Below are 21,369 nucleotides of genomic sequence, written 5' to 3'. Positions count from 1 at the left end.
GAGAGGCGCCGCTCCTACCCTAGCAACAGGGAGGAAGTGGACCCCAGCCACAGCTGTGCTACAGGCCAAATCTGCTCTCCTCCATTGCGACGTAGTGGTCTACGTCCAACAAGGCAGAGGAGGCTTTGGCCTTGGAACCGTAACTCCTCTCAGGCAAAAGGCATCTGCAACCGAACGTCGAACCATGGTGGTAGAGGAGGTGCGCCGACAGGAGGAAACAGTCAGACGTTCCAAAGCCAAACAGGGACGCTGGATGAGGTGGGAGGGTGTCGAGAAGAGGAAACTCACATGGAGCGAACTCTGGGGCATGGAATCCAACAGACTGAGCTTCATCGTCCAAGCAACGTATTTATGGGCTAATATCCTCTATTGTAGTGTATAGAAGTCTTTATTGTGTAGCATATACAGTTAGCTGATATTGTGCTGATTTCTGGGATAGCAGAACTTTATGATTCAGTGAAAAAATTACCTAATTATGAGGGGAAACAAAAAGGTATGCAAAAACGGAAAGGTCTTCATTTGGGTCTGAAAAAGGCTGAACAACTGCTTGTTTAAAGTATGATTCTCTTTGGTCGCTGTGGGAGACAGTGCTGGAGATATTAGGCTGTGGCGCTGACACCTCATGTAGCTTATCAACACTGCTGTCATTAAGTTCTGATCGGAGACAGAGTGTGTGTGGGTGGGGTGTGTCTGTGTGTGTGTGTGTGTGTGTCTGTCTGTGTGTGTCTGTATGTCTGTGTGTGTCTGTCTGTCTGTGTCTCAAAGCTTTGATGGGAGACAATGTGAGTTTGAGTGTGTGTGAGCGTGGGTGTGTGTCTGAGTGTGCGTGCGTGCTTTAAAATACACCAGTGAGATTTGTCAAGTTGCAGATGACTATTTAATCTGTATTTCCTCTCTGCCACTGAGCTGCCAAAGTAGCGACTCCTCATTGAGTCTCTAATGAGTTACAGCATTAACCTCAAGGCCTGCTGGGAAACTCTGCTGCTCATCTGTACTCATCCATACTCATCTGTACTCATCCATATTCATCTGTACTCATCCGTACTCATCCATACTCATCCATACTCATCCGTACTCATCCATACTCATCCATACTCATCCATACTCATCCATATTTATCCATACTCATCCATACTCATCCATACTCATTCGTACTCATCCATACTCATCCATACTCATCCATACTCATCCATACTCATCCGTACTCATCCGTACTCATCCATACTCATCCATACTCATCTGTACTTATCCATACTCATAGAACAGCCCTCTCCTCATCCATACTCAGAGAACAGTCCTGATGGCATTACCACTTGACTTTAATAATAATAATAATAATAATAATAATAATAATGATAATAATAATAATAATAATAATAATAATAATAATGATAATAATAATAATAATAATACATTAGACTTATTTAGCGCTTTTCTACACACTCAAAGATGCTTTACAAACTGAAAAGATTGAGTAGTAATAATATAAAGAAACAAAAGGTTAATAGAAGAAAGTATAGGGGCCTAATTAAGGTAGAGCTGGGGACACATGAGTGTTTCAGCAGCGGAAAAGGACAGGGAGGGTCGGATGCAGGCAATGTTCCTGAGGTGGAAAAAAGCAGAATTACTGACCCGGTTGGCATGGGGAAGGAACGAGAGGGTGGGGTCAAAGATGATGCCGAGGTTGCGGACGTGGTTGGAGGGGGTTACGGTGACGCCATCGATGTTGAGTGAGAATGTCTGGGTGGAACGGGTGAGGGACTTTGGGCCGATGATGAGGATTTCCGATTTATTGCAGTTGAGTTTCAGAAAATTCAGTTGCATCCATGATTTTATGACGTTGAGGCAGGCAGTGAGAGTGGAGTGGGTGTTAGGGGAGATGGTTTTGGAGGAGAGGTTGAGTTGGGTGTCATCGGCATAGCAGTGGAAGCGGAGGCTGTGGCGGCGGAGGACCTGTCCAAGGGGAAGGATGTACAGGATGAAGAGGAGGGGGCCTAGCACTGAACCCTGGGGGACACCGTGGGTGACAGTGGAGAATTTAGAGTTATTTATTGAGATGTATTGATGTCTGTCTGAGAGATAGGACTTGAACCAGAAGAGGGCGGTGCCGGTTGCGCCAATGTGTTGGAGACGGGTGAGGAGGATGGAATGGTTGATGGTGTCAAAGGCGGTGCTGACTTTAAGCCAAGTTATGACGCATTCTAACAATATAATACAACTTTAAGCCAAGTTATGACGCATTCTAACAATATAATACAACTTTAAGTCAAGTTATGACACATTCTAACAATATAATAAGACTTTAAGTCAAGTTATGACACATTCTAACAATATAATAAGAGTTTAGGCCAAGTTATGATGCATTCTAACAATATAATACAACTTTAAGCCAAGTTATGACGCATTCTAACAATATAATAAGACTTTAAGCCAAGTAATGATGCATTCTAACAATATAATAAGACTTTAACACTAGGAAAGCCGTGAGGTGTCGTAGAGCACCAGTGAGTACCCAAAAAAATCTACCTTTGCCCTCGATCAAATTTCAGGACCCTCCTTTCATGACTTTTCCTAGATATGTGCGTTCTACCACCCAGCATCTTTACATTTTCAAAATCTAGTTAGTATAAAGCGATTTTGCAGTATTTCTGTGTGTGTCTGTGTATTTGCCTTGGAATTCGGCTGCCATCTTTTTCTCCAAGGCTGCAATTCTCTTTTATATCAGCCGAGGTAGCAAGGGGACACACACTGTGCTCAACCTTCAGGCTTCAGTGCTGAATTAGATACAGTATAAGACTGATAAGTATGTAACATAATGTGTTTATATATAGGCTATATATCGCAATAGGGATACATAAGATATGTATATGTACAGACAGTTATGAAAATGATAAACTGTACAGTATGTCTCCCAATGCCTTCAGATTTGTTGGAGCTGAGTTATTTTTTTCACCCAAGTTCCATGCAATAGTGATAAGATATTATGATATGTGTAGCCTATGTACAGTTATGAATGATACACTGCACAGTATGTACCTATCAAGCTGTGTGGTATTACATAGGTACCGCAGCAAAGTAGTTCATCAACGAATATTATATAACAAACGGATATTTATAATATTGTATATAATGTCTTTTTTGTATATCACTGTAGACCACGGTGCTAGACCACTGGACCACCTCAGGCCACCAGTAATAACCATAATTGTGCATTACTATTTACAATTAGTAGTCTCCTAATCTCGCTACAGTTTGAGCGAGACTGTAACTGTCATTGTTTCAGCCCCTTCTTGCCTATAGACAACTGTACAATCATTCATATTGAGTTTATTCACCCAATAAAGTAAAGATGAATAATACTGCCCTTCACCTTATTATCAGATGTTCAGTTATGATTAGACTTGTGTCGGCAATGATAATAATACACAACAAGCAAGACGGTTGTAGCCTATATACGCAGATTAATATTTGTAGATTCGTTTTCGAACATTAGATAGTTGATTTTGGCAACATTGTAGTAGCCAATTGCAGAGTGTATTAATTATTTTGTTTGTTTGAATCCTCACTGTGTTCATGTTGTGCAGTGAACAAACAATTGTTGGGAGAATAAACTGTCTCTTGCCGTGAAATGTGTACATCAAATAAAATGATGTCGGCGATGATTATGCCTGTAATCATCAACGATATAACGAACGGATATTTCTGAGTGGGGCAGTCCCAGATATAGTGAAGACAGACAGGAAAGTAAGGAGAAGAAGGGAGAGAGTATATTGACAATTGATAATAAGATATTGATCATGTATTTTGCTGTCGACCAAAATCGTTTGAAATTACGTGCTTGTGCATTGAATGACACTATGTACAGCGCTGTCAATTTTCAAATAATGCAATAGGCTATATATATGAATGTTCAGTTATGATATGAAGTAGCCAACAATTCTCATGTCGACCATGATAATAATAGGCTACAACAAGGTTGTACATAGATATACGCAGATTCATATTTGGATAGTTGATTTTGGCACCATTGTATAGTAAGCCAATTGCAGAGAGTATACATTATTTTGTTTGTTTACGGCACATTATACTCAGGCTGCCGAGGTCCATGATGGTCCAGTTCTACACGGCCATCATAGAATCCATCCTCACCCACTCCATCATCACCTGGTTCCCTGCTGCAACGACCAAGGACAAGGCCAAGTTGCAGCGGGTGCGACGTTCAGCAGAGAGGGTGATCGGCTGTCCCTTGCCCTCCCTCAACTCCCTGCATGACACCAGGGCTCTGAGGAGGGCAAGGAAGATCATGGCTGACCCCTTCCACCCCGGCCACGGCCTCCTCACCCTGCTTCCCTCTGGAAGAAGGTTGCGGCTGCCTAAGGCACTTAAGGCCCGCCACAGGCTCAGCTTCTACCCCTCAGCCGCCAGGCTGTTAAATGACTCTGGCTTCCCCCCCCCCCCCCGCCCCCAAGTCTGCCCAGGACTGAACTGGACTCAAAAAAACTCTGCACTGCACTTTACTTTATACCGCACTATCCAATGCACTGTTGTCTGTCCTGTGTTGTTGTTGTGTTGTCCTGTTTTTTGATATGTGAAAAAAGTATAAACGCACTTGCTGTGGTGACGAAGCAAATTCCTATATGTGTAATGCATAGTGGCAATAAACGTTATCTCAATCTCAATCTCTCAATCTCAATCTCAATCTCAATCTCAATTATAAATGAAATGAAAATAGCTGTTGTGAAAAGTGAAAATATAGTGTGTTCATGTTGCAGTGAAATGTCTTTACATAGATATATCAGATGTGATATTTGTACTACAAACGAACACAGACAGAGAGACAGATAATTCAAGTAACATTTTTATTTACTTGCAATGTTCACGTCAATTCTTCCAAGTAAAAAGTATGGTAATTAATATGAACACCAATATATATTTAAAAAAGTAGAAAGTGAATAGGAGGTCGCCGGAGCGCTCAGCGTGGGCGCTGTCAGGTACAATTAGTAGTCTCCTAATCTCGCTACAGTTTGAGCGAGACTGTAACTGTCATTGTTTCAGCCCCTTCTTGCCTATAGACAACTGTACAATCATTCATATTGAGCTTATTCACCCAATAAAGTAAAGATGAATAATACTGCCCTTCACCTTATTGTCAGATGTTCAGTTATGATTAGACCTGTGTCAGCAATGATAATAATACACAACAGGCAAGACGGTTGTACCATAGATCTACGCAGATTAATATTTGTAGATTCGTTTTCGAACATTAGATAGGCGTAGTTGATTTTGGCAACATTGTAGTAGCCAATTGCAGAGTGTATTAATTACATGTGGGATGGAGGTACGGGGATGATATGTGGCATGTCCACTCGCCAACTAAAGCACTTGGTTATAAACATACTAGGCTCTGTTTCTAACAAGTAGGCTTCTAACAAAATCACTGTATGGGACAACTCGTTTCTAAAGAGTGAGTTACAATCACTTGATGTTGATGGGGAGGGTTGATGGCTCTCGATCGTTTCCGATCAACAAAGACAAAGACATCGGGTTTCCCCCACTCCACCACGTCCCAACGGTGTGTTTCTGTAACCATTTTCTCCTCCTTGTTGCATAAAACAAAATCAAGACTCGCTCCTCTCAGGAGACCACTATTTATAAATAATAATCCACAGATAGGCACAGTCACAGTGCTACATGAAAATATCTAGCCACACACCACATAGCATACCTCCGCCCTATATGTATTTATCATCATATTTCTCAATATAAAACGGAGGTACGATATATGGCAGATATATGTATGGTATATTATGGCAGTATCTGGCGCCTGTTCTGTTGTTCAAAGAATATTATATAAAACGCATCACATGTTTGTCATTGTGTGAAAATGTTTCTGTAGCGAAGAACCTTGGTTCAATCTGGAGCTGATCAACTCCGGATGGCAATAGCACGTTGTGGGTGCAATTGTGCAAGAATAACACTATTTACAGCGCTGTCATTTATTGCTATATTTATGTTACTGTTATATATAAATGTGAACATTACAGATACCTGGTCAACACAGCTTGGGATTCCAAGGAAATTACTTGGAACTATGTGTGAAAGGGACAACATTGCAATATATATTACAGTTATTTTTTAATAATTATAATCAACTTTCATTCGTTAGTAATGAAAACTCCCGCAGTCTCGATAAATCTCCTAGATCAATCTCCTCTCCACTTACGTTACATACATTCATACGTTATTATAATATATATATATATATATGCCATCATTTGTTCCATAGTTCCTTATCAGCTGACTCTCTGCTCTGTCCCCACTTCTCTGGAATTGCATTTTTAGAGGTAGTGTCTTGTCATTTTCTCTTCTTGTGTGACATCGCCATCCAGCGATTTTTGTGCGTCAGTACACACTCCCCCATTGTGAAGAGTGGTCGTGTGATTCGACACCTCGTCGCGCTAAAAGTAGGTAAAAAAACGTCGCGCCTCTAGTGTTAAGCCAAGTTATGGTGCATTCTAACATTCTAACATGACGACCTGGCAGGGTTTGAACTGTGGACCTCGCACATGGACGCCACAGACGCAAACCCTTATACCAAGGTGGATTACAGATCACTTCTGCAACATGGACAGCGAAGAAGGTGATTGGACTGTACAGAAGGGGGAGGAACCATGGTCTGATAGCCAATCACATGCAGAGCTGCTAGACTGGTTTAGCTACGGTCACTGTTCACCTGTGGTCAAGGTCGAGCTCTGTCTCTCTTTCTCCCTACGTCCCTCTCCCTCTCTCTCTCCCTACCTCATTCTGTCTCTCCCTCTCCATCCCTCCCTACCCCCCCCACACTCATACTCACACACACACGCACACGCACACGCACACGCACACGCACACGCACACACACACACACACACACACACATACACATACACACACACACACACACACTAACACACACATCATACACGGGAGCCAGGACCAGCTCTGCATCGTTCCCCCTCTGATTCCCATGCTAAACATAGAGGAATTAGGCAAGAGAGTCGATTCATGCATCACTGATCGGACAGCCCAGAGAGATGAGTGCCTGCATCACTGATTGATTGATTGATTGATTATACTTTATTGTCCCCGAGGGGAAATTTGTCTTGGGCATGGTACTTTCATGCTTCAAGTGCAACAGAGACGATACATACAACATACAGTAGACAAAGTAAACAACAGGACAGCAACAACATTGAGTGACATTGGCAGCAGTTTCCACCTGGACATGGCATCATTTGGTATAAATATATATTGCACATAACCCTTCAAGTGGTGTTTTCGATTATTGCACATGGCCCTTCACGTGGTGTCTAAGATAAAGTGCAGGTGCTGGTGATCATGTCCTAATCATCGTTTCTGCTTGAGTGAATTGATTAGTTTAATGGAGAATGGGACAAATGATAGTTTTAAGAGCTTATAATTACATCTTGGCATGCGAAGCCTTCTACCTAGGGGGAGAACTTCGTATTCTGTGGAGAGCGGATGTTGGGGGTCTGCGATTATCTTGTTAGCCTTGTCCAGGACAGCTTTTTCATATAGTTTATTTAGGATCACATAGTCTCTTTCACCTACAATTTTCATGGCTGTTTTGTGAATGCTGACTAGTCAGTTTTTTTGTTGTACAGTTAAGTTGCCAAACCACACAATTATTCCATATCTGATTACACTTTCAACAATGGACTGATAGAAAATTCTCATGATCTGCTTTCTCACCCCATAAAGTCTGAGTCGCCTCAGGTGATAAAGCCTCTGCTGTAGTTTGTTACATAAGCTGTCTAAGTGTGTATTCCAGCAGAGATGGTTGTCTAATTGAATACCTAAGTACTTATAACAGGGCACCTGGATGATTGTTTGGTCTTTAACGACCACAGGCTCATGGTCAGTTACCTGCCTTGGGTCTAACACAACCTCCTGAGTTTTGGTGAGGTTTAAGATGAGATGGTTGCTGTCGCACCATTTAGTGAATATGTTAATCTCATCATGGAGCACCGAGGGGTCTGTATCTTTATCAAGGAGACTTAGAATTGCAGTGTCGTCAGCATATTTTATAATATGGTTGCTTGGGTGGTTACTTTTACAGTCATTGGTGTATACTGAGAAAAGATATGGGGACAGAACGCAACCTTGGGGGACACCTGTACTGCAGTGTTTAGTCACTGACAGTGTTCCATTGACTTTCACTTGCTGTTCTCTTTCTAACATGAAGGAATGGATCCATTTGCAGGGGTGCACATAACTGGTGCGCCAGTGCGCATGCGTCGCCAAAATGCATGCTGCGCGGCAGATCAGCGGCATGAACACGCTCTTGCGCACCAACAGCTGGAAGCGCTGGGAGAGGAATTTACTTCCTCAAAATCCAACTGCTGACTGCTGACTGCTGCATCACTGCAAGCCCCACTAAGTAACTATTTGCCGTCCCCTCAGCCGAAGGCCCGACGAGTAATCCATCACAACAGTCGACCGACGACGACCACGGCGACTCCCCTCACGAAAACATTCGGAAAGTATCGTAACTCGTACTTTCATTCCGCGTATCGCGTATCGCACGGTTATCACGCCGACACGTGAACATTCAGTCCCGAACGACTCGTCGATAAAAGGAAAAACAACACCAAGGGACTTCACGTTTCTTTTCTCTGAAGCTTTCAAACGTTCAGACGTTTGTTTTACAGCTTCATTATCGCACCTAGACCCCTGACCCAGGGAATATGGTTGGGAATTCTATTAGAAGAAAAAAAAATGACTTTGTTGCACAATCAAAATAATGAGCTATTTAAAGTGATAGCCTACAACATCCTCTACCATGGTTGAAATTGAGGACAGTGATAATTTACAGCAGTCAAGAGAGCAGTGATGATGATGATTAAGCTTGTAGCATAAATAAATGCTTGGGCTGTAACTTTTTGTTGAAAAGTTGATTTCAGTGTTTACAGAACAGAGCAGTGCTTAAAGAGATGTCAGTTGATTTCATTGTGTTTAAAGGAGTCTGACAGACTTTCATGCTTAAAGAGCAGTCATTTGATTTTGCATTTGTTTCTTTTGTTTTGCACACAATCATTTGTTCGTTCATCTTTATTTATTAATACATGTCGTTTTGCTAATATAAGTTATCCATGTATCCCTTTTTTATCCATCCTGTGGGACGGGTCGTGACTCCCGAGCTCGGGAGCACCAAGCAGCATCCCTAGGTGCTCCTCTGAGCACTGGCCCCAAAAAGTTTAAGAATCCCCCATGCTGCGTAGTCGGTGGACAAATGTATCTTATGTATCTATATATATATATATGTTACGGTACATGTGGGAATACGGTACATGTGGGAAAACTAGGGTTAGGGTTAGGTGCTACGTCGACTTCGTACATGCTGGCATGTCTAACCCCAACCCCAACCCTAATCCTAACCCTAACCCTAACCCTACCCCTACCCCTACCCCTACCCCTAACCCTAACCCTAACCCTAACCGTAGCACCCTAGCACCTAACCCTAACCCTAGTTTTCCCACATGTACCGTATTCCCACATGTACCGTAACATATATATATAGAGTGGGGTGCAAAAATGTGGGCACTCCTAGTCAAAATGCTTTTTACAATTAATATCTAAATGAAAAGGACCAAACCTAACCTCTAAATGGTACAAAGTTAAACATGACACATTTCATCACATTTTAAAGCAAGATACAATTTTTTTTTTTTTTTACTTTTTACAGTTTCAAAATAATAAAACGAGGAAAAAGGCCTTTGGGAACCCTGTCAGCTAGTACTTTGTTATTACTAACTACTACTAACTACTACTGACTACCACTAACTACTACTGACTACTACTGACTACTACTAATTACTACTAACTACTAGTGACTACTACTAACTACTACGAACTACTACCAACTACTACTAACTACTACTAACTACTACGGACTATTACTAACTACAAACTACTACTTACTACTACTAACTACTAGGGGTGTAACGGATCACGGAAATTCCGTGATCCGTTCGGATCGCCCTCCACGGTTCGGAACGCGTGTGTACCGCGGATCAATTGCATATTTTTTATTTTTTGTTATTATTATTTTTATTTTTATTTTTACCAGGAAGTCACATTGAGATTAAAACCTCTTTTACAAGAGAGACCTGGCCAAGACAGGGTCAAAATAGTAGCTTAAAAAACAGTTCAGATAACAAGACAGGACATAAGACAGTGGCAACAATACAATAGACAAACAATGGTAGGGGTATATACAAGGTGATTAAAACATTGAGAAGTCTAACCAAAGCAGGTACAACGAGCGGTGACCACATCCTTTAATCTACGCTTGAAGATACTTATGGAAATAAGGGCCTCTAATTTAAAAGTAGTCTGAAGGTCATTCCAAGACCAAGGGCCATAATAAGACAAGCTTGCCCTTCCAACATTGTTCATGATAAGTGGCACCTTGTATTGTAGCCATCTACGAGACCTGAGACCCGAGCCACTCGGTATAGGGATGAACTTCAGGCCCAGATAATTCGGTAAGAAGCCAGGAGCCTTCTGACAGAAAGAGATGGCCATCCAACCAGACTATACAGTGTACAGTGATGGGTCCTGAAGGCACTATTGGTGATGTATCTTAGAACCGAATGATACAGGGGGTCTAGCTTGGATAAAGTGGACAGAGAAGCAAACCTATATACTGTATCACTGTTAACAAGTAATAATATTACTTAATATCTCTGGTAAATCACAATGTAGAGTTGCCATGAAAAGATAGACGCGACAGTTGCGGGCTTTGTTTTACTCTAAAGCGCAATGATAGGTTGATAATGCGAAAGAAAAATAATCCGTTGTTTGCTCACTACACGTGAAGCTGGGAATCCACAACAACAAGGCTGCGTTCGTAAATCCGCTCTGGAATCTGATCAGCGTTCAAGGAACGCCTCTTGTCCAATCAAATGACTTGGTCCCTTTATGACGTCGGACCCAGTGTGCGCTCCGGCGCTCTCAAAGCGAATTTACGAACGCGGCCCAAGTGTATCATGTTACGTTGTTCGGCGGAGAAGAACTCGAAATGCCTCCCTCGTCATTTAAATCCCATGTATGGGAGCACTTTGGCTTCTCTGTCAACTATGAAGGGAGGCACGAAAAAGGTAGCTCGACAACTTCTGATAATGTAGGCATTTTTTTCATACCATGTTCAAAATAAGGGTTCACTTTATTATTTAGTTAAAAGTGGCATAAAACATGTTTATTCATCTGCTTTAAAGAGCCCAGTGACTCACTGCTGCAACCAGGCGCCTCCTCCCTCTCTCCTATCATTTAAATTGAGTGTATTTCAGTATAATTATGTAATGTTTGAGTGTAGAATATGTTATATATATATATTATATATATATGTATATATATGTATGTATATATATATAACCAGTTTTGACATCTTGAATGTTGTTGGTTTTGTCACATAGTAAAAGTGGTGTTTTTACAGAATTCAAGGAAAAAGCAGTTTTTATAAAAACAAAAATGTTTTGTGTTGATCCGAAAAATGATCCGATCCGTGACTCAAAAACCGTGACACGATCCGATCCGTGAGTTAGGTGATCCGTTACACCCCTACTAACTACTACTGACTACTACTAACTACTACTGACTACTAGGGGTGTAACGGATCACCTAACTCACGGATCGGATCGTGTCACGGATTTTGAGTCACGGATCGGATCATTTTTCGGATCAACACAAAACATATATTTTTTTAAATAAAAACAAAATTTTCCTTGAATTCTGTAATAACACCACTTTTAATGTGTGAAACAAAAAAACAACATTCAAGATGTCAAAACTGATATATATATCACATATATATATAACAACATATATATATATAATAACATATATATATATATAACATCACTGCTGCAATCTGGTTGCCAAGTGAAACCTAACTTTACCTAAATATTAAATGAAATCCTTTAAACATGGTAAGAAAAAAAAGTAAATAAAGCAAAGTAGCCTCAAGCTTATAACTTCATATTCATTTTCAAAAAGATGAGGATGTCCACATTGTCTGGGGAGAGGGCAGACCTATTTGCAGTCACTATGTCTCCTGCTGTGGAGAACACCCTCTCGCTAGGAACTGAAGTAGCCGGCACAGCCAGGTAGCGTCTTGCCATCATGGCAACGTGAGGGTATTTATCCTCATTCCTTTTCCACCATGCCAGTGGATCACCATCCAGTGGAATGCTGCTTGCTACCTTGTAGGATGACACCTCCTCCTCAATGGTGTTGGCAAACGTCTGGGCTATGTCCATGCTGCTCACAAAGGTCTCCCCAAAAAGCTCCTGCATGGCTGACTTCTTTTGTGGAGGAGATGCCTCTGGCTCTGTGTCTTCTCCTGGCAGCTCTGTGGCTTCACCCTGCAGAAAAAAGGAATCAATCTATTAATCTAACTAATCATTTATTTTCATATTTCATAGAACTATAATTGTAGCAATAACATACATTATTATCTCATAGACTAAAATAATTGCAGTATTTATTATTTAAGTAATTAAATATTAGGTAAAAAAAACGTTTTTATATATATATTTACCTTTTCTTCAGTGCCCATAATCTCAGTGATGAGATCGCTGTATGTCCTCTGACGTAGGGTAGGGTCTAGGTGAGACAGCGACTTGAACCTTGGGTCCAGTGCAGTAGATCGGTGAAGGTAGTCCTGTAGAGGGGGGTCAGTCTATCTGGGGCTCAGGTCCCCTCTAATGGCAGCCTTGACATCTCCAGTGATGTTGCTGTCTTGCTCATCTGGGGCCATGGATTGTAGAATCCTTGTTTTCAGAGGTAGGATCATGGACACAGATGGTGCTGTTTCAGTGCTCATCAGAGTTGTTATCATCTTTAGGGGTTTGAGCACTTCGAGGACCTCTTCTGCCACTTTCACGTCACCATCAGACAAGGTGACAATGTCTTTGACATTTCTTTTCAGGGTCTTGTCTGTCAGTGCAGAGTATACAGCTGCCTGCTGCTCCAGATAGCGCTCCATCATGTCATAGGTGGAGTTCCATCTTGTTGTGACATCCTGTATGAGCTTGTGGGTTGGTAGCTGTAGCATTTCTTGCTTGGTCTTAAGCAAATGAGCAGCTGTTGTGCTCCTGTGGAAATAGGAAACAACCTTCCTGATCCTCCCAAGGAGGCGGTCCATCCGGTTGACAGAGATTCCCCTTTGGGATGCTAAATTAATGGAATGTGCAAAGCACCCTATCTGTGGCCCCAGTCCAGCTTCTATCACTGCATTTGCTTGGTTCTTGGCATTATCTGTGGTGACTGGGATATTTATATTGGGTCTCTCTAGCTTCCACTCTGCTACTGCTCCTGTCAGGATCTGCGCAAGATTGGTACCTGTGTGACTCTCATAGAGTGCGCGCGTCTGCAGCACGGGACTGCGCATCTCCCACTCTGCTGTGATGAAGTGAGCCGTCACGGTCACGTAGCTTTGCGTTGCACGGGAGGTCCACCCGTCTGTGGTGAGGGCAACAGAGGATGCATTTGCTAATTCGCCGACAATTAGGATCCTCTCCTTTTCATAGAGGTCGGGCACAACCTTCTCACTGAAGTGGGGGCGCGAGGGGATTTTGTAATGTGGCTCAAGCACATTGATCATATTTTGAAACCCTCCGTTCTCCACAACGGAGTATGGCCTCATGTCTGCCGCGATAAACTTCCCAATTGAATTGGTAATGTCTTTAGCCCGGTCTGAGTCTGCAGGAATCGTTTGTTTAAATGACGTTTGGAGAAGTTGTTGTTGAGCTACTTTTTTCTTGCCCCCCGTCATCAACACACCAGGGTGATGTCGCGTTAAATGTGTGGCCATGCTTGACGTATTGCCTGCCTCATAAGATTTCCGCGTGGCACAATGCCTACACACCGTAACTTTCTTATCAACCCCCCTCCTTCCATCATTATTATAAGTGACAGGGAAGCCAAAGTGCTCCCATACATGTGATTTCAATGACGAGGGAGGCCTTTCCAGTTCGCCAACGTTGCTAGCACTCGCCATACTTGTTGCTGTGGATTCCCAGCTTCACGTGGAGGTGTGTGTTTACACAATCACCCAGGCTGCTTAGCGGGTGATATGACGTGATATAAGTGGGACAGAGATGAGTGAATGAATGTTGTTGTCAACTCAGTACGCATGCAGAGAGTGAGAATAAAGCGCACACGATTATTTATTTATTTATTATTTATTTATTTTTATTTATTTTTTTACATTTTGCTATTGATCCGCGGTACACATGCGTTCCGAACCGTGGAGGGCGATCCGAACGGATCACGGATTATCCGTGATCCGTTACACCCCTACTGACTACTACTAACTACTACTAACTACTACTAACTACTACTAACTACTACTAACTACTACTGACTACTACTGACTACTACTAACTACTACTAACTACTTCTACTAACTACTTCTACTAACTACTACTAACTGTTCTCTTGCAGCGTCGACCCATTCATTTTGCTATGATGTCAAATCGCAGTCTCCCTTTACGGTGTGATAACAGGACTGCACCGCCCACAAAAAGGGAGGCTGGTGGAGGTAGAAATTGGAGGACGGGCTCATTGTAATGCATGGAATGGATTGAGGAACGGTATCAAACGTGCGTACACACCTCCTTCCATTGATACCGTTCCTTATGACGTTCCGCTTTACAATGAGCTGCCTTGCCTTGGCTGCCCAGCAACGACCTGGCTCTCCTAATCAAGGTTTGTAGTGCTGACCACCACTTAGACCTTAACCAAGATAATTATGTAACCAGCAGGAATCAATGACAAAATTGTTCTGAGTGGGCAGAGAAAAATGTGACATGACGTCATCGACTTGCAAAGGGGGCGCAAACTGGAAAGGCTTCAAATCAGCGTTCAAAGTTTTTCAGAGCAAAAAAAATCTGATTTCGTTTTTTTGTCATCAGACACAAGTTAAGGTTTTGAACTACCCACTCGTTATTTTTTCGAGCAGTTTTACGATAGTTAAATACGTGTACTTAATCAACAAAATAAGCTTATTTTTAGCCTGAATCCTCCCGGGAAATCTTCCCTTATGGGAGTGGATAAACTGGTTCCAGGTTTTTTCTCATTGGTCGATCGATTTGGCTACGAGAAGCACTCGTGCTTGTTTGTTCATTCCACTCCACTCCACTCGTAAGGTAAGTCTTCTATTTTATGTACATAGCGAATTTGTTAGTTAAGTTAGTTACTAGTTGAAACCAGTGTGTTCGTGTATTTAGACATTTCTTTATTATTACCCAGTAGCAACTAACTGAAACCAGTTCAGTCTGCAAGCTGAACCTTTTGTTTATTAGCATGCTAGCAGTATTGTTGTAGCTCCGAATTCTGTCCACGTTGTAAGTACGGTTAGTATGTCTACGTTGTAAAAGTTGTGTGTAAGACTCATGTTCAGTGTGTAATACTGGAATACTGTAACATGTCAAGTGTAATAGTTTACAGAAATGTTAAAAGTTTAAAAACATGTGTTCCTTTCTTTGTTATGAACGAGCTAGCCGCTAGTTGGCTAACGCCAAACACACTACTCTGACTACTCTGAGCACTAGGTAATTATCATTGTTATGTCTTAGGCTAGCTATTTTATGAACATGGTATGGTAGTATTTTATGAATATGGAGTGCCAGTAACTGTAGGCAATATTTTAATGTACTATCTTCCTTCTGTTGCAGCTTTGATGCCCTCCACCCCACCAGACACAGCAGCTCAACAACTCACTGTCAATATTTTGTTGAATAACAAGAACAGTTGGCCATAGATACAGCATTTTGAACTGTGTCATGATTTATTATCTATTGATAGTCACTTCACAGACCTTGCATGCTTACCTGTGTATAGTCTGTTGTATGTTCTCAGTTGTTGCCCTCAGTTCCAACTATACTTGAAACTTGAAACTGAACTATAAGGCTGGACATTGACTATTGAGCACTACACTATTTCCAGCACAAGACATCAGCAAATTACTCTTAATGCCTCCATAATAATAAGCTGGCTAATTAGCTACAGTAATAACATTGCTAGGTGATAATGTTAGCAATATCTAGCTAAGTACTGTAAACTTCTCTTTGAAAAGTCTATCTGACCCAGTGACTAACACTAATGTTTGCACACTGATTGTACTTTGCACAGCCTGTCGCACTATTGTTCTGCTGTAGTGCGACTACCATCACTTATACTTATCACTTTATTACTTATTATTGTGACTATGTACCTTGTTGAAGAACCAAAGCGAAATATTTGTATTCTTGTGTACTGTAAAATAAATTCTGATTCTGATTGAATACTTTTTTGTATCATTAAAAGACTAACAATAACAGTTACAACAACCATAAATAATAATAAGCTGGGTAATTAGCTTAGGTAATGCCTTGCTAGGTAATAATGTTATAGCTGTATAACTATAACTGTCTGACCCAGTGACCAATACTGACAGGTATTGACAGCTGATAGCTGTCAATCTAGAGGGGGAGTGGTTGGGGGTGGGGTTGACCAGCTATTGTTACCGCCCATTACCTGCCTGTGTGAAGGTGTGAAAAAATCCCAAATCTTTGAAGGGCTTTTTCTCAGGATTTAGTTTTCAGGGTTAACAAGTTTCAAATACTCATGTCGTCTTACATTTTTTCCCGATGTCTATGTATGACACATCATTTGAAAGCTTACAATCTGTAGTTTAAGCATATGTAAAAAACTGAAAAATGACTTTGCCCCCTCCATGATCATGGAGGGGGCAAAGTCATCTCTCTCTCTCTCTCTCTCTCTCTCTCTCTCTCTCTCTCTCTCTCTCTTCCCTCTCTATCTTCCCCCTCTCTCTTTCCTCTCTCTATCTCCCCCTTTCCTCTCTCCTTCCTCTCTCTCTTTCCTCTCTCTCTTCCCTCACTCAACGGTGAAGTGAAAGTAGAGATTCTCAGCTTTTTCTTGACATGTCGGGGGACGAGGTATGGAAACATCATCGAATAAAAAGCTGAGAATCGATACCTTATCCTCGTAGTCATTGTCTGATTTCAAATCCAAACTGTTGGAGGAAAAACGACAGGGGAGGCTGGTGGAGGTAGACATGGGAGGGAAGGGGAGGCTGGGGGAGGTAGACATGGGAGGACAGGGGAGGCTGGGGGAGGTAGACATGGAAGGACAGGGGAGGCTTGTGGAGGTAGACATGGGAGGGCAGGGGAGGCTGGGGGAGCTAGACATGGGAGGACAGGGGAGGCTGGTGGAGGTAGACATGGGAGTACAGGGGAGGCTGGTGGAGGTAGACATGGGAGGACAGGGGAGGCTGGGGGAGGTAGACATGGGAGGACAGGGGAGGCTGGGGGAGGTAGACATGGGAGGACAGGGGAGGCTGGTGGAGGTAGACATGGGAGGACAGGGGAGCCTCCCCCAGCCTCCCCTGTCTTCCGATTTCTACCTCCCCCAGTCTCCCCTGTCCTCCGATTTCTACCTCCCCTAGCCTCCCCGCAGCCTAGCAGCCAGGGCCAACACATTGCTTTGGGCGGATGCTAGCTGTGTTATGTGTTGTGCTTTCGAATGGTGTATAAATGGGGCAAGGCCATGCAGGGAGAAACTGAGAGAGAGAGAGAGGTGGAGGTGGAGGTGGAGGTGGAGAGAGAGAGAGAGAGAGAGGTGGAAGTGGAGTAGGAGAGAGAGATGGAGGTGTAGAGAGGGAGAGGGAGAGAGAGAGGTGGAGGTGGAGAGAGAGAGAGAGGTGGAGGTGGAGCAAGAGAGAGATAGATACAAAGAGAGAGCGGGAAAGCCCATAGAGAGAGAGAGAGAGATATACAGAGAGAGAGAGAGAGAGAGGTGGAAGTGGAGTAGGAGAGATAGATGGAGGTGTAGAGAGGGAGAGGGAGAGAGAGAGGTGGAGGTGGAGAGAGAGAGAGAGAGGTGGAGTTGGAGCGAGAGAGAGATAGATACAAAGAGAGAGCGGGAAAGCCCAGAGAGAGAGAGAGAGAGAGTGAGAGAGATATACAGAGAGAGAGAGAGAGAGAGAGAGAGAGAGAGAGAGAGAGAGAGAGAGAGAGAGAGAGGAGAGAGGGCATGCAGCCCCATGTATCTTCTACAGAGGCATTTGTAATAGCCCTGGGCAGAGGTGTCTCGGGCTGACTAATGGCACCATTTCCCACGCCTTCCTCTGTACCAACTCTGCACAAGCACCTCGCCTCCGATCGATAAAAGCAATCTTTTAAATCCGGCAAACATCTAAATCCAAACGTCCACCAGGGAATTAGACCTGGCTGAAGTCGAGCGGATCTGGTTTCAGCAGAGGGATGCAGGTTCTGAGCCGTGTTATGAGAGGAAGTAAACGTCTCGCTACAGAGTCTCGAAGTACAGGGAGATCATCCAGGCGTCACATATCGCCCTGATAATTACCCAGGTAAACATGTGAACAAACATGTGTGTGTGTGTGTGTGTGTGTGTGTCAGATATATCCCTGATAACTATCCTAAATGTGTGTGTGTGTGTGTGTGTGTGAGATAGAGGGTTGCCAACTGTCTTAGCCGGGACGTCCCGTATTTTGCATGAATATTTATATCACACGTATATTATACGGGACCTCCCTTGTCCTGTATACTCATCCAATCACAGGCCCCCTCATGCGTACGTAGAGCGTAAATGCACCAATTCCTGCAGACCCCCAACATCCATCTTTTGTGTGTGTGTGTGCATGTGTGTGTGTGTGTGTGTGTGCGTGAGATATCTCCCTGCTAGCTGTAGGCGCTAGGATAGGCTATAGCGTGTATTCATGGTATTCATTGATTGTTTAATTGTATTGTATTATTTCAAGGTACCCACGATACCCAATGATCTTCTTAACTCCTGGTGCACTTGTTGTTGTTGTTGTTGTTGTTGTTGTTGTTGTTGATTGTATGTGGTGAGCCGTTTTTATGTTTTTCTGTGAACATGCTGCTCTAAACTAATTGCCCCTAGTAGCACTAATAAAGTTTTAATTGAATTGAATTGAACCTAGATACTAGGGATGGGACGAAATATCGCATGGCGATATATCACGATAGATTGGTTGTTATGTTTGCCTTTTGGTTGACAGCAAAAGAGGGAGAGAGGAGGATAGACAGGGAGAGAAGGAGAGAGAGCAGGATGGTGTCAACACCAGAGAGAGAGAGCAAGAACCAGGTGAGAAAGTGGACAGGTAGTCAAGACCACATAAGTAAGTAGCCTTGAGAACCGATGGTTCTGGAGCCTAATGGACCATAGTAGTGGAGCCTCCTACACCCCCTGGACATGACTCTGCCCCCCCCCCCCCCCCCAAGGCAGCAAACCTAGGGGAAACACTGATCTTGTTTTATTTATGATATCGTATCGTGAAGCCCTGTATCGAGAGGTGCATCGTATCGTGAGTTGAGTGTATCGTCCCATCCCTACTAGATACAGATGTAAACAAACGTATGTGTGTGTGTGTGTGTGTGTGTGTGTGTGCGTGTGTCTGGGTCCAGAGGAATGATGTAGGTGTCAATGCTGTTATTGGGATATTCGTTAAATAAACAGGAGTGATTTATGAGTCAGGCTTATAGACGAGCCACAGGGGAGGCTGGGGGAGGTAGAACACCAGGGGAGGCTGGGGGAGGTAGAACACCAGGGGAGGCTGGCGGAGGTAGAACACCAGGGGGAGGCTGGCGGAGGTAGAACACCAGGGGAGGCTGGCGGAGGTAGAACACCAGGGGAGGCTGGGGAAGGTAGAACACCAGGGTAGGCTGGCGGAGGTAGAACACCCGGGGAGGCTGGGGAAGGTAGAACACCAGGGGAGGCTGGCGGAGGTAGAACACCAGGGGAGGCTGGCGGAGGTAGAACACCAGGGGAGGCTTGGGAAGGTAGAACACCAGGGGAGGCTGGGGGAGGTAGAACACCAGGGGGAGGCTGGAGGAGGTAGAACACCAGGGGAGGCTGGGGGAGGTAGAACACCAGGGGAGGCTGGGGGAGGTAGAACACCAGGGGAGGCTGGGGGAGGTAGAACACCAGGGGAGGCTGGGGGAGGTAGAACACCAGGGGAGGCTGGTGGAGGTAGAACACCAGGGGAGGCTGGCGGAGGTAGAACACCAGGGGAGGCTGGGGGAGGTAGAACACCAGGGGAGGCTGGTGGAGGTAGAACACCAGGGGAGGCTGGGGGAGGTAGAACACCAGCGGGAGGCTGGAGGAGGTAGAACACCAGGGGAGGCTGGGGGAGGTAGAACACCAGGGGAGGCTGGGGGAGGTAGAACACCAGGGGAGGCTGGGGGAGGTAGAACACCAGGGGAGGCTGGTGGAGGTAGAACACCAGGGGAGGCTGGGGGAGGTAGAACACCAGGGGAGGCTGGTGGAGGTAGAACACCAGGGGAGGCTGGGGGAGGTAGAACACCAGGGGAGGCTGGGGGAGGTAGAACACCAGGGGAGGCTGGGGGAGGTAGAACACCAGGGGAGGCTGGTGGAGGTAGAACATGGAGGACAGGGGCTCATTGTAAGGCATGGAGTGGGATGATGAATGGTATCACACTCACATGCATTACAATGAGGAGGGAGGGGTCCTCCCCCTGCCTCCCCCTCCCTCTCCTTCTTCAGGGGGACTCCTCCCCCTGCCTCCCCCTGCCTCCCCCTGCCTCCCCCTCCCTCCCCTTCTCCCCCCCCCCCCCAAGAGGAGATATGTTCTGTGCTACACAGCCTACTGTGGTACCAGGAAGTAAGAATATGTAGTGTATTTTGGCTCACATACATGCACCGAAACCATATAACCTGTATAGAATGTATAAGCTGTATAGGTTGCCTTTTGTTATAAGGTTCCTCCTGACTGTGGGGGCTAGGGTAGGGTATTTACGACCCTTTGTTGGAGGGCCATGTGGCCGTTCTAAAATGGCTCCTTGTGATCTGTGCCCTACCCCCTGACCTGTAACCCAAGTGACATCATGTAAAGTCTGCCTAGTTTTCACACCTGGAGCATCCATACAGTAAATGGGATAGGCTGTTATTTGAAACTGTATTTGCATATCATGATATACAAATAGACCAGCCAGAGGGCTGGGCCCACGCTCTCTTCCTGATCATCACAGCTCTCATAATTCCTGACCACCAGCAGCAGCTATATTTTGTAACCTGTACTATTGTTTAAAGAAATAGTCTTAAAACTCAGAAGTATATCCGTGATCCATTTCCAGCAAGTTATCTAAAAAGATACTACAAAAACTCCCTGGATGACATCATCAACCTGCGACACCTTGTTCCAGGAAGAAGGTGACTCAGCAGCGTGGTAGAGACGGAGAGAGCAATTACTTCCCCACCTCCTTCCCTCCCTCCGTCTTTCACATTCTCTCTCTCTTTTGT

General features: G+C 44.0%; 1 protein-coding gene across 2 annotated transcripts in view; it reads right to left on the bottom strand.

Annotated features, from left to right (window-relative positions):
• The window catches only part of nkain2 (sodium/potassium transporting ATPase interacting 2), a gene marked incomplete at both ends in the record, with an annotated part of 482,660 nt that overhangs the window by 18,219 nt on the left and 443,072 nt on the right, over positions 1-21,369 (bottom strand). The gene's annotated exons all lie outside the window — the stretch shown is intronic.

The sequence above is a fragment of the Nansenia antarctica genome (assembly GCF_963989245.1).
Source record: "Nansenia antarctica genome assembly, chromosome: 6".
Classification (NCBI taxonomy): domain Eukaryota; kingdom Metazoa; phylum Chordata; class Actinopteri; order Argentiniformes; family Microstomatidae; genus Nansenia; species Nansenia antarctica.
The sequence above is the reverse complement of the archived record's forward strand: the minus strand, read 5'-3'. Positions and strand labels throughout refer to the sequence as shown.